Source organism: Miniopterus natalensis, chromosome 14 (genome assembly GCF_054644295.1).
Source record: "Miniopterus natalensis isolate mMinNat1 chromosome 14, mMinNat1.hap1, whole genome shotgun sequence".
Classification (NCBI taxonomy): Eukaryota; Metazoa; Chordata; class Mammalia; order Chiroptera; family Miniopteridae; genus Miniopterus; species Miniopterus natalensis.
The window spans coordinates 14,460,042-14,475,868 of record NC_142094.1 but is presented as its reverse complement, the minus strand read 5'-3'; positions in this window follow the sequence as shown (position 1 = coordinate 14,475,868).

Here is a 15,827-nt window from a genome sequence, read left to right as displayed (position 1 = left end):
AACATGCAACTCCATTTCTATCTGTTCGCCCAGATCTCAGCAAGTTTTTTCTCATCAGAAAATGCTAAAAACTGCATTTACCTTTTCTTCCTGAAATCTGACAATTTCCCTTGGGGGCAGGGTAGCCTAGAAACATAAATAAATAATTCAAAAGCATTGTTCTTTTGGAGTGTTCTTAGCAAGGGTGTAAAAAGCCCTTCTTTCTGTCTCTGTAACATTAAAACAAAAGCGAGCAAGTTTTAGTCTCTGTCTTCTGTTTCTTGGCCTTGATAAATTACTTTTATTGAGGATCCAGTAAAAATAGAATATTGATTGAGGTCATAAAGAAGCTGCTTCCAAGGCTTTCAAACCCATGAATTTCATCACATTTATCAGTCTGAATGTTTCATAAATTTTATCTAAAATTGACTAGACATTAATATTTCATCTAAACAATTTGTTCAAAACACTAAATACATTACTATTTTGTCTTCTAAATTTACTGCTTTTATCAACAGATTTCAATATTTAAAAAATCACTAGTTAAATTTCCACAGCATTGCTGAATTATGGATTATACACTAAGGGTAAAATGAACCAAGTGCCACTGCTAGTCCCTTTGCCATGTTTTCTCAAGTACTTCTTTGTTAGCTTAACTTTATGACCTAGTATAGCCATTATTTTCAACACTCTTCATCTCATGGCACACATAAATTAATTATTAAAATTCCGTAGCACACCAAAAGATATATTACAATTTTTGCTGATCTGATAAAAAAAATCTACCCTAAAAACTCAAAAACATTTATTTGTAAAGATTCATGCACCCCTAGGTTCTTTGCAGCATTGTTCACTGTGGCCAAGACTTGGAAACAACTAAAATGTCCTTCGATAGAGGACTGGATAGAAAGCATGTGGTACATGTACACCATGGACTAGTACTGGGCCATAAAAAAGGTAAAATACTGCCATTTGTGACAACATGAATGGACCTTGAGAATATTATGCTAAGTGAAATAAGTCAGGCTGAAAAAGCTAAAAACCATGTAATTTCACTCATATGTGGGATATAAACCTGAAACTCAGACAGAGACAGAAAACAGTGTGATGGTTACCAGAGGGAAGGGGGTGAAGGAGCAGTAAAGGGTAAAGGGGGCCAACTGTATGGTGACTGAAGAAAATTTGATTTTGGGTGCCGGGCACACAATACAATATACAGATCATGTATCACAGAAATGTACATTTGAAATCCATATGACCCTATTGACCTATGCCACTCCAATAAATTTAATAAAAAACAGGTATAATTTTGATTCACTCACATTGGAGGGCTATTGTTGTGCTGGCTGTTGTCATTTTTTTATTTGACAATCTAAGGGAAAAGAGGTCGGTGCCCTTGACTAAATAGTCAGGTATTGCATGTTTTAAACATTCTTGTGACACACCTGTTGAAAATTGCTGTTCTACTAGTTGCTTCAAGTTGGGCTCAGAGTAAAGATACTCTCCAAGTTCTCGTACAGTATGTTCAAATAAATGTGTAGACTTTCTATTCGGAAGAGTTTGGCTGTTTGCAAGATACTTGGGTCAAATTTATTTTCATGAGGACCTTGAAGATGTTACACCACTATGTCTTAGCATTTAAGGAAACACACACATACACAAACACACACACCAAAACACCAAAACACTGAGGTCGGCATGATCTCCTAGCTGTCCAAATTATTATTTATTTCTTAAGGTTTGTATATTTATTAGGATATGCCCAAAATAAATTGCTTTGACTCAGTTTGCCCAGCACTAATGATGAGCTCTTTAAGTTTGTAGATCTAAGCCTTCTTTTGATATATCTTTAAATATTCTCTTCTAGTATTTTGTTTTTCTGCTTAGGAAAGAAGATTCTCCTGTGTGCAGGTCCTCCCATATCTGCCTTCTTTATCTGTCACTACCCCTCATACTTCCAACTCCTTTTCATATTTTGCGTGTATTTTTAATGCAATTTTGCACATATTTTTTTTATTTCTACACCTTATGTTTCATGACATATTTTCCACAGTGTTTATTTCCCCTTGTATTTCTTGTGATTTCCCCCCCACCCATTTCTGGGATGGTTTTATTTCTGCGTCCTCCTAAGTTTTGCCAGTCCATGTTTCACCTCTGGTTCTCCCACCACCTCTTACCTGAGATCTTGCTTTTTAAACTTTTCTGCAAAAAGGCAATCATGCCACAACATTTTTGTATATTCTTGGTGAGGTTATTTGCACAGAATTGTTTCTTCTCTGGGACACACTTTTTTAATGAAAAGTCTACTGTCGTTAATCTTTGAAAAAATTTTCTCATTTTTTTATATATTGTTTGTATTGATGTTGTGCCAATTTCTATTTTATCAGAGATCATGGAAGGACTTGAATTTCCTGGACTTGCCATTTATATAAACGGTGGAGGGGAGGGAAATATAACGACCGAGGGAATCTTCTGGAAGAGCTGATATTCATACCTAAGCACCAAGTATTCTTTTTTCCATTCCCTCTCTGCTTCTTTCTTCAATCAAACTAGGTGCAGGAGGACTTCTGGCACCAATCTGATAACCACAGACCTCATGCCATGTTGCCCCAAAGAAATGCCCTTACACCCCACCACAGCAGAAGCACATAGCTGCTGGCATTAGATCTGCCTTCACTTTGGGCCTCTAATCTCCTTACTTATTCCCCAAAGGATTGCTGCAATGTGGTTTCTTTTGGCAGGCCCTTCGTGTATTTGGAAATCTGTGGATTCGTTCTCTCACTTTCACTAAAAATGGTATTTTCAGGGTTTCAGATTACTTTTTGCTTTTGTACTGTGGACAGAAAAAGGGGTTCTAAGGAAAATAACAGAGTGATCTGATCATAAATTCCTAACTGGGCAGGTGTGGTGGGGTAGTCATGCCCCAGGCCTATAACTTCTTTAGTAAAAAGTCCTATTGTCTTATTTTTGAATTAGGCAAGACCTGTTCACTGCTTCTGTGCATCTAAGTTACCACTCCTTTGAAATGCCTCTTCTCAGACCCCTCCCTCTAAAAGGTGACCACTCTCAGGAGTTTATCTTGTTAACTCTCCTGCAACCTGATCCCCACCCTGCTTTCTCCCACCTTCACGTAATCTTCCTTACATTCCCTCTTCAATTCCAAATGCATAAAATAAGCTGAAAACTGTCATTTCTTGGAAACATTTATCTCAGTCTGTTGAGATCTTGCTTCCAGGAGTATCCTCTGTTCGGCACAAATGAAGTTTTGTAAAAATTCTCTACAGATTTGGATGTTCTCACACCAACAGGATGATTTCTAGGCAGAGAATGAAAAATGCTGACTCAGCCAACTATGTCCTAGCAGAGGTTCCAACAGTGCCACTTGTAAATGGGGAAAGTTTGGACACAGGAAAAAAGATGTGTATATATAAAATATGCATATATAATATTATATATGTGTGTGCATTTATACACACACATATATATAGAAATATGCATGTAAGGTTTTCAGTCTTTAAAACTTGTAGAGAAACATGTTGAAATAATAAAATTAAAAACATATGTTTTAGAAAAAATGGCTTCTAAATAGTTCCCATATGCAACTAATTATGTAAAGGTATATGAAAAGAAACATTTTGAAAGTTATAGATGGTATTGGATTGTTTTAATTTTTCCTTTTATTTCTGAATCCTATAGATTTCAACAATAAAATGTATGGCTTTGTTTGGGAAAAAACAAGTTATTTATAACAGCATTTTATATCTAGACTAGTTATGTGTATTTTCTTACAGTTTTTTTTCCCAACTTAATTTTATTATTATTATTTTTTAATTTTATGAAAGCTATCTGTCTCACCAAATTCAAATAAAATTTTATTTTCATACTCTAATTTTGGTGGGTTTTATGTTTTAATTCTTAAATTTGCTTGAAATTATAAATATATACATGTGCATACACACATATGTAGTTTTATATACATAATTGTAAGTGTGTTTTTATGTACTTTTTGAATAGTCTACCCCTAATCTGGGGCTTTAGACATTTACCCAAAAGAATATTAAAGTCTACAAAGCAGAAAGATTTACCTAATTTGCTGCCTCATTTTATCCAGGGAATTAAAAGTAAATAAATATCTATTGCTTAATACCCATAAATGGATGAATCAATAAATATAGAACAGAAAATTACCTTTGGAACAAGATTCCAGTCAAGATGGCATAGTAGGTAAATGTTGTGCTTGCCTCCTTTCATGGCTAAATAAAATTATGATGAAATTATAAAACAATCAACCAGGAGAACCATTTGAAGACTAGCTGAACAGAAGTTCTATAACTAAGGATATAAATAAAAAGCCATGCAAGACTGATAGGAGGGGCAGAGATGTGAAAGGGGCTGGTCCCACACCGGTGTGGGGGTTGAGAATTAAGAAGGAGATCTCAGCTGCTGAGGTCACCTCTGAGGATGGAGGGGTTCCAGCCCCACACCAGGCTCCCCAACCTAGAGTACCAGGGCTGGGAAGAGCCCCCACAACATCTGAATGTGAAAATAAATGGAGATTCCATCTGTCCAGGTGAGACAGGGGGCTGCTAGAAAATAGGCATCCACTTGAAGGGCCTGCACACAGACCCACTCACTCCCTGGCACTCACTCTAAGCTCCCGCAAAGGGACAGAAGATTGAAAGGTGCCAGAGATATACAGGGAGAAACTCAATTGTGTGGCTTCAGGGTGAAAGCTGGAGGGACAGCGCCATTATTCCAGTGTTGAGTCTTCTTTCCACTTGGCAGAAGTACCAACAATCCTGTGTTGAGCTCTCCCCCCACATGGCCTGCAGTTACAGGTCATGCACCAAATCTGAATCTGCATTACCCTGGTGAGCACCACTCCCCCCCACTCTGATGACTCCCTGAGACTGCCCCACCCAACTAGCATGCCCCTGAAGGGAGGCTCTTTCAGCATCTGTCCCTTACAGGGAATCATGACTTGCCAGAGTAAGACTCACAGGTGAAAACTTTTGGAGAACCAATGTTGGACAGGAAAACATGAACTGTAGCTGACAGATCGCTGGAGGCTCAGTGTGTACAAGTGTGAAACGTAAACTCCAGGGGAACCTAGATGTAGATGGTGTCCCACAATGTTGTGAGAATTACCTCAAGGAGATCAGCCAGGTTCTGACAGTAAATATTAGAGGATAATTCCCTCTTGCTTCCTGCAGGGGGAGGTGAAAAGGGACCATTTGGAAATACACCAGAGCCCTTTGTTCTTTACAAGACCTACTGTGAGGGGAAGTTAGTTACCAAGTGTCTAACCTGCTGCGTTATTATCAGAGCCTAACTGAGCTGGGGAGGGAGAGAAACAACCAACTCCAGTCCAATCAGGCCACTCTAGACATCCTGTACCCCCTAACGGGGCTAGAAAAAACAACCGAGAAATGCTGGTAAAAATTTATAGTCCAGAGACATAAGCTCACTAAAAGAGTAAGGCCTAGACATAGGTGTATAAAATGCTTCCCCTTTACCTATCCAACACCACCACACTACTAAAGGCCTATTTATAATGTTCCTTTTATCTTGTATATCATGTTTGGATATCAAGAAAAAATTACAGGGCAGACCAAAAGTCAAAAAAACACAACTTGAAGAGATAGAGCAACTATCAGAACCACACCTGGCAGATATGTTGGAATTATCGCACCAGGAATTTAAAATGACCGTGATTACCATGTTAAAGGTGCTAATGGATAAAGTAGGTTGCATTCAAGAACAAATGAATATCTTACCCTCCAAAACCAAAAAGCACACGGAACAAAGGCTGGAAAAAAACAGAACACAATATCTGAGGGCTGTGGAAAAACCTATAAAGGGTGTAATATATGTGAAATGGAAAAAGCAGGAAGAGAGGAAAGACAGGAACTGAAGAAATATTTTTAAAAATGACTGAGACTTTCTCCAACTTACTGTCAGATACCTCACCACAGGTCCTGGAAGCTCAGACAACACCAAAAATGTTAAATGCCAGTAAAATTACAGCTAAGCATAGTATTTTTAAACTACAGAAAATTAAAGAAGAGGGGAAAAATGCTGAAGAAGCTGGAGAAATACAACACCTTACATAGATAATTGTGTCAAACTTCTCATTAGAAACAGTGCAAGGAAGAAAAGGGTGGAGGAAAATATTTAAAGTGTTGAGAGAACTCCCACAACCTAGAATTCCTTACCCTGAAATGCGCCTTCAAAAGTGAAGGAGGAAAAACAACTTTTTCAGACAAAAATTGAGGTCATTTTTTTTTAATCTTTATGATTTCAGAGAGAGGAAGGGAGAGGGAGAGAGAGTTAGAAACATCAATGATGAGAGAGTCATTGATCGGCTGCCTCCTGCACGCCCCTGCTGGAGATCAAGCCCGAAACCCGGGCATGTGCCCTGACCGGGAATCGAACCTAGATCAACTGTTGAGCCACGCTGGCAGGGCAAAATTGAGCTAATTTGTTGCCAGTTGACCTGCCTTGCAAGAAATGTTAATAGAAGTTCTTTAAAAATTTTTTTAAATCATTTTTTATTTTTCAATTACAGTTGACATACATTATTATATTAGTTTCAGGTGTACACCCCAGTGATTAGACATTACATAACTTACTAAGTGATCATCCTGATAAGTCTCGCACCCATCTGACACCATACATAGTTATTACAATGTTATCAACTATATGCTGTACTTTACATTCCCATGACTGTTCTGTAACAACCAATTTGTATTTCCTAATCCCTTCACCTTTGTCACCCACCCCCAACACCCCTCCCATCTGGCAACCATCAAAATGTTCTCGGTATCTATGAGTCTGTTCTGTTCTGCTTGTTCATTTTGTTTTTTAGATTCAATTGTTGATAGATATGTATTTATTGCCATTTTGTTGTTCATACTTTTGCTCTCTTATTGCCTCTTTCTTTTTAAAGAAGACCCTTGAACATTTCCTGTAATACGGGTTTGGTGGTGGTAAACTCCTTTAGCTTTTTCTTGTCTCCTAACCTCTTCACATGTCCTTCAGCTCTAAATGATAGATTTTTCTGGGTAGATTAATCTTGGTGGTAGGTCCTTGCTTTTCATCACTTTGAATATTTCTTGCCACTCCCTCTGGCCAACCCAGCAAGAGCTACAGAGTGATTGGCAGACGGCTGTTAATAGTGCTGGGCTTGGAGGTGCCCAGGAGAGGCCAAGCTGTGAACCAAAGCTGGCTGCCACTAGTGATGGGCCTGGGGCTGCTTAGTGAGAGGTACAGGGCAGGCTGAGGCCAAATGCGGTTTGTTTGTACTTTGCCACTAGTAATAAGAAATCTTAGCAAGATTGTAGGACACAAGGTTATTATATAAAAGTCAATTGATGTTTTATATACCAGAAATGACAAGTGGAATTTGAAATTAAAAACACAATGCTATTTACATTAGCCTCCAGAAAAAGAAAAAAATACTTAGTATATAAATCTAGCAAAACATACAAAATCTTCATGAAGAAACTACAGGACCATGATAAATAAATAAAATCAAAGAATGAAATAAATGTAAAATATTCCATGTTCTTGGATAGAAAGACTCAATATTGTCAAGATGTTGGTTCTTCCCAACTTGATCTATAGAATCAATGCAATCCCAATCAAGATCTCCACAAGTTATATTTGGATGTCAATAAACTGATTCTAAAGTTTATATGGAGAGGCAAAAGACCCAGAATAGCCAAGAGAACACTGAATATGAAGAACAAAGCTGGAGAACTAACATTAGCCAATTTCAAAACTTATTCTAAAACTACAATAATGAAGACCAGAGGCATTGGCTAAATAACAAGTAGATCTATAGAACAAAATAGAAAACCCATAACAAGATTTCCATAAAAATAGTCAACTAATCTTTGACACAGGAGCAAAGGTAATACAGTGAAGCAAAGACAGTCTTTTCAACAAATGATGTTGAACAACTGGACATCCACATGCAAAAAAAAATGAACCTAAACACAGTCTTTATACCCTTCACAAAAATTAACTGATAATGGATCATTAACCTAAATGGAGAACACAAAGCTATAAAATTCCTGGGAGCCCAGATGGAGTGGCTCAGCGGTTGAACATTGACCTAGGATCCAGGAGATCACGGTTTGACTCCTGGTCAGTGGGGGGCATGTGGGAGGCAGCCAATCAGTGATTCTCTTATCCTTGATGCTTCTCTCTCTCTCCCTCTCCCTTCCTCTCTCTGAAATCAATTAAAAAATTTTTTTAAAAAATTCCTGGGAGATAACACAGGAGAAAACCTAGATGGGTAGCATGATGACTTTTTAGATATAACATGAAAGGCATAATCAATGAAGAAATAACAAATAAGCTGAGTTTCATTAAAATTTAAAAATTCTGTTCTTTAAAAGACAATGTCAAGGAAATGAGAAGACAAGTCAGAGCCTGGGAGAAAATATTTGCAAAATACATATCTACTAAAGGACAATTATTCAAAATATACAAAGAACTTTTAAAACTCAACAATAAGAAAAGAATCATTTAAAAATGGGTCAAAACCCTTAAAAAACTCCTCGCCTAAAAAATATACAGATAACAAATAAGCCTACAAAAAGCTCCTCATTATATTTCATCAGGGAAATGGAAATTAAAACAACAATGAAATATCACTACACAACTATTTAAAAGGCCAAAATCCAGAATGCAAACAATACTAAGTGGTGACAAGGAGGTGGAGTAACAGGAAACCTTACTCATTATGGGAACACAAAATGGTACAGCTACTTTGGAAGACAGTTTGGCATTTTCTTACAAAACTAAAGCATACCCTTACTATACAATCTAGAAATCACTCTCTCTGATATTCACCCAAATGAACTGAAAATACGTTCACACAGTATCTTGCACACAGGTGTTAATAGCAGCTTTATTCAAAATGTACATAACTTTGAGGCAACCAAAATGTTTTTCAGTGGGTGAATGAATAAATAAGATGTGGTACATCCAGACAATGGAAAATTATTCAGCACAAACGGTTAACGAGCCATGAAAAGACATGGTGGAAACTTAAATGCATATTACTGAAAGAAGCCAATCTGTATGATTCCAACTATATGACATTCTGGAAAAGGCAAAACTATGAAGCCAGTAAAGATATTTTGGTTATTGGGAGTTTGTGGGGGAGGGGAGTGATATCTAAGTGGTACACAGAGGATTTTTAGGGCAGTGAAACTATTCTGTGTGATGCTACAGTGGTGGATACCTGTTATGCACTTGTCAAAACCCATGGAATGTACAACACTAAGAGTGAACCGTAATATAAATTATGGACTTCAAGTGATTAAGATATGTCAATGTAGGCTCATCAACTGTGCCATGCTGTTGAAGGATTTGGATAATGGAGGAGGCTATGTATGTGTGGGGCAGGAACTATATCAGAAGTCTTATTTTACAGAGAAAAAACTAAGGCACAGAGATATTTTTGAATTGTCTCAATGACATACAGATAAGAAAATAGGTTATTTAGAATCAGTACATTAAACCTAAGATAACTAAGGCTCAGGGAATTTTGATGACTTGTCCAATACCGTACAACTGGTAGGGGACCCCCACAGCCTATTGTCCTGATAAATAAAGGGTTCGACTCTGAAACACACACTGACAGGTGTGGATTAAACAGACCTTTGTTTTTCTCTTGGCTCTAACACTTCATAGCTGTGAGAATGTTGTCAAATAAGCTCTCCAATTTCTTATAGCTATTTCTGCAAGTGAAGGCAACAACCCTTATGTTACAGTCATTATGAAGAACAAATGAGCCATTATCTTTAAAACACTTATTACGGCACCTAGCACAAGGCTTTAAAATAAATCCTATCTCCTTCATCCCTCTCTTTCCCTGTCACCTTGCCGTGAGGCTCAAGAAAACAGAAAATAAAAAGAAGTCATTGTCCAAAATGGAGGCAGTTCTGAAACAAAGACCTGTTTGGAAAAATTAGAAGCATGAATAAAATGCTTTTGCCTTGAGGTAGATACTCCCGTTTATTTTTTTTAATGTGTCGAAAAAAGAAGTTACCTCAATTTAAATGCAAACTGTGGATTATAACCTTTAGATAGTGCTATTTATACAAATAATATCAGGCCTCTAGGAGAGCAAATAACATGACACTGATATGCATGATTACCATTAACCTTAATCAGACATGGCAAGCTCAGAATTCTGCATCTTCAGAAAAATGTTTTCTGATTAGCTCTACTCAGCAGTAGGGCTTTCCTAGGCTGCACATTAAGTGCCCCAGCCTACACTGAAGATAAAAGGAAAGTTGGGAAATTGTATGTATGTGAAATAGATTATTATGAATGGACTAGCCACAGCATCCTAATTGAACAAATATAGCACATCGATTGCGTGGTTGTCAAGTAATTTTGATAGATTAATTTTTCTTATTTTCCTTTGAGAAAGATGTATGGGTTCAGCTCACTGCAAAGCATTCAGCTGTGCATGCAGATCACTCCTCCCTCATTAAAACCATAGATCCATAGATCAACAACTATGGATTTTCTCAATAACTCATCCCAGAATAGTCTATGGTTGGCTGGTCCCTTTGTGAAAGAGATATAATCCCACCTAAAGACACATACATTTAAAGATTAATTTCAGCCCCAACAATGTGTCTACACCTTGTAACTAGAGGTGTAATAAAGACAGTGACAAAAAAAAATTTCCAAAATATTTACTTACTCTTTTCCCCTTGTAAAATGCCTTAGTGGGGGGATACAAATGATAAGGCACGACCAAGCAAACTGACTTGACATTAGAAGATCTGAGCTCTAATCAGGCTTTGCAAATAATCTACTAATGCACAGTGAGCCTCCTTTCCTAGGGCACTCTAACCTTCTTTATACAAATCATATGGTTAAACTAGATTATTTTCACTTCTTAGTTGTCTTTTTATACCTGTGCTCCCATAAATCACATATTTAAAATATTTGATTCCCCCAGGGATTGTATACTTAATAAGTAATAATTAAATAAGAACTTATTAGGTTTTACTAGGTTCTCTGAAATAATGAAAACTTTGCCTTGGTCTTCATTTTACCTGTAAAAGACTGATCTTTTGACCCCTTCTAACTCCAATGATGATTTTCTTGGGAACAGAGTTTACTGAAACCAAAAAAATAGAGTATAATTTTGGGAAAAGAGATGGGAGGAAGAAAACAAAACAAATGTAAAGAAATAAATTAAAGATAAGGGCTTAATTTCTTCTAAATACTTTCTAAATACCTTTTAAAATCTGTCAACTTTATTTTATTTAGTTAGTTCTTAAAGCAGCATGGATTCACCATAAGGGATTTGTTGTTGTTAACTGTTTTAGTGAGGTATGACTGACACGTAAGAAGCTGTACATATTTAATGTATACAACTCAATTAATTTGGGGATAAATATACACCCATGAAACCATCTCTACCATCAAGGCCATAAACATATCCATCATCCTCCAAAGTTTCCTGCCATCTTCTTTATTATTATTATTGTTGTTATTATCTTTGAGTGTGTGTTAGGGATATTTAACATAAGATTTCTCTTCTTAGCTTTTTAATTTTTTTCTTTTAAAAAAACCAAAGTATATATATTATATGCAATTCCCTGCATCTAACTTCTTGCAGTTCACAGAAGATGATGAAATTCCTCCAAGAGAACCAATACAGATGTTATTTTAGAACAATTTGAAGACAAAATTACTATTCATGTAATAGGAAGTTACCATATACTTGGGTACTTTTATGTTTACTCTTATAATACTCTAACAATTACATTATTTTGAATAAAGTGCTGCATGGGCAAAATATATGACCATTGAATTATAACAATAAATGCTAGTTTGGAATATATATAAAAATTATCTGGTATAAAATTTAAAGAGAACTTAAATTTATTAAAGATTAGAACATTTTCCAAAGGGTATACCCTTGTGAATTTAATTGTTGAGAGCATCAAACACGTTTTTGAAAAATTCAACTTCAAAGGCAATACAGTAGTTATTTATGTTGTAGAGCTCTTATATATTGACTTGTTAAGCAATTGTAGACAAACATTTGTGCCTTGAGAAAAAAGTATAGTTAAAAACATTGTTATTGAGGTATAATTGGCAAACAATATTATATTAGTTTCAGGCGTACAACATAATGATTTAATATTTGCATATATTGTGAAATGATCACCATAATTAGTAGAGTTAATATCCATCACCGTACATAGTTAGATAATTTCTTTTTCTTGTAATGAGAACTTTTAAGATTTACTCTCTTAGCTACTTTTAAATATGCCATACAGTATAGCACCATGCTGTGTATAAAATCCCCTTGGCTTATTGTTTTATAATTGGAAGTTAGGACCTTTGGACTCCTCCCATTTCACTCACCCTCCTCCCACCACCTCTTGCAACCATCAATCTGTTATCTGTACCTATACACTTTTTTTAGAAGTATAATTTTAAAAAATACTATCTCATAAGCAACATGAATGAAAGTAAAAATACAGGCTCTGCTTCTGGGTATATATTCAAAAGAATCAAAAGCAAGATCTTAAAGAGATATTTGTACACCTGTGTATATAGCAGAACTATAGTCAATAGTCAAGAGGTTAGAAGCAACCCAAGTGTCTGAGTGAATAAATAGACAAAATGTGGTACATACACACAATGGAGAGTTATTCATCCTTTACAAAGGAAAGAAATTCTGACACATTACAACATGGATGAACCTAGAGGACACTATGATAAGTAAAAAAGTCAGCCATAAAAAGATAAAAAGTATATGATTTCAGTTATATGAGGTATCTAGAGTATCCAAATTCATAGAAACAGAAAATAGAATGGTGGCTGCCAGGGCCTACGGCTGGGAGAAACAGGGAGCTTTTAATGGTACATGTATACCTGGCTTTCTGAAAGATTGCATTAGGCCACCTCACTTTTATAAAAGATCTACATTAGTACTTGCTTTCAGTCATTATTTCTTTAAATAAGCTTTCTGCCCCCTTCTCTTTCTCTTCTTCTGGGACTCCCATAATGCATATATTGGTTCCCATGTTCATGGATAGGAAGAAATAATATTGTTAAAATAGCCATACTATCTAAAGTCATATACAGATTTAATGCAATCTCTATCAAAATCCTAATGGCATTTTTTTTCCTAAATAAAAAGATAATCCTTAAATTCTTATGGAACTACAAAAATACCCCAAATAACCAAAGCAGTTTTGAGCAAGAAATACTAAATGAAAGAAGTCACACTTTCTGATTCCAAAATAGATTACAAAGCTATAGTAAACAAAACAATATGGTATAGGCATAGAAACAGATAGCCAGGCCAATGGGAGAGAATAGAGTATAGAAAGAAACCCATGTGTACGTGGTCAATGGATCATTGACAAAGGATCCAAGATGATATGCAATAAAGAACAGATTTTTAAAAAATAGTGTTGGGAAAATTGGATATCTACATAGAAAAGAAGGGGAAGATTAGATCCTTATTTTACAATATAAACAAAAATCAACTCAAAATGGATTAAAGATTTAAAATGAGACCTAAAACTATAAAACATCTAAAGGAAAACATAGCAAAAACCCTTCTTGACACTGGTCTTAGCAATAATTTCTTGGATATGACATCAAAAACACAGGCAACAAAAGCAAAGATGCACAAATGAGGTTTATCAGACTAAAAGGGTTCCGCATAGAAAAGGGAACAACAGAGTGAAAAGGTAATTTACAGAATGGGAAAAAATATTTGCTAACCAATGTATTTAATGAAAAGGTAGTATACAAAATATATAGGAAACTCTTACAATTCAATAGCAAAAAACAACCTAATAAAAAAATGGGCAAAGAATTCAAATAAGTATTTCTCCAAAGAAAACATAGAAATTCTTAAAGGCATATGAAAAGTTGTTTGGCATCATTAACCATCACAGAAATGCAAGTCAAAGCCACAATGAGATATCACTTCACACATGTTAACATGACTATTATCAAAAAATAATCGATAATAAGTATTAGTGAGAATATGGAAGAGAGAGAACCTTTGTACACTATTACTGGGAATGCAAATTGCTCCAGTGACTATGGAAAACAGTATGAGGTTCCTTAAAAAATTAAAATAGGACTACGACATGATCCAGCAATCCCATTTCTGAGAATAAATCTAAAAGAATTAAATAAGAATCTTGAAGAGATATTTGCATTCCCATGTTCACTGCAGCATTATTCACAACAGCCAAGATATGGAAGCCTAAATTTCCATCAATGGATAAAAGATAAAGAAGGAAAAATATGTATATAATCTATATATCCCTTTTTAGCATCATTAAAAAGAAGAAAGAAATCATGCCATTTGCAACAACTTGAATAAACCTGAGGGATATGCTAAAGTAAAAGAGCCAGACACAGAAGAACAAATACTACACAACCCATTTTATATGAGGAATCTAAAACAGTAAAACTCATAGAATCACAGCCTGGTGATTACCAGGGGCTGGTGTTAGGGGTGAATGATGAGATGCTGGTCACAGGGGTCAACGTTTCAGTTCTATTAGATAAATAATCACTACAGATCTACTGCACGGCACAGTGCCTAGTACTCACAGCACGGCACTGTGTTCTTAGACATTTGCTAAGAAGCTAGGTCTTACGTTAAGTGTTCTTATCAAACGCACACACTCTCTCTCTCTCTCTCTCACACACACACACCAAAGAGAACAAAAGGACACTTTTGGTGCTATGGATACGTTTATGGCATTGATTGGGGTGATGGTTTTATGGATATACACTTATCTCTAAACTCAAGTTATATACAATAAATATATGCAAATTTTTGTATGTCTATCATTCCTTAATAAAGTCATTTATGTTTTTATTGATTTTATAGAGAAAGAAAAGGAGGAGGAGAGGGAGATAGAAACATCAATGAGAGAGTCATCAATTGGCTGCTTCCTGCACCCCCCCACCAGAAATCAAGTCCCCAACCCGCGCATGTGCCCTGACCAGGGATCGAACCAGCCACTGCTTGGTGCCTGAGATCACACTCAACCAGCTGAGCCACACCTGCTGGGCAGGTCTATTTTTTAAAAAGAAATAGCAAGATTTAACTATGCTAAATTTCTTGTTTCCTGTATCTATCAACTTAAATATAAAGCTTTTATTTTTATATTATTCATTGTAGTCCAGTTTCTCTGTATTGTGTATAATCATATTTCAGTCTTCATTTTATTATTTTATCAATGCTTTATTGTGGTGTAATTTATATGTCTTTGAAACCTATTGCTGTGCTTTTTCTACCATCACATCTTTTCATATCTTAATAAATTCTCACGCCGACAGACACTGCCTATCTTTCTAGTTGAGAGGATCAGGAATTCTAAACCAAAGGAGAGGGTCTTATCTTTCCCTGGTCCCTTATATGATGTTTAGCTCATGACATGATTTTTATTTTATTTTATTATTTTATTTTATTTATTTATTCATTTATTTATTTTAATATATCCTTATTGATTTCAGAGAGAGGAAGGGAGAGGGAAAGGGAGAGAGAGAGAAACATCAATGATGAGAGAGTCATTGATCGGCTGCCTCCTGCACGCCCCCCACTGGGGATCGAGCCCACAACCTGGGCATGTGCTCTGATGGGGAATCGAACCTTGATCTCCTGGATCCTAAGTTGATGCTCAACAGCTGAGCCACGCCCAGCTGGGCTCATGACATAATTTTTAATAGCTTTTACTCAATCTGGTTAATTTGGCTGAAAGTTCAATGTGATGCCCCCCGTTTCCTCATACTAGATTTTCTCTTAGTTTCAATGTTAC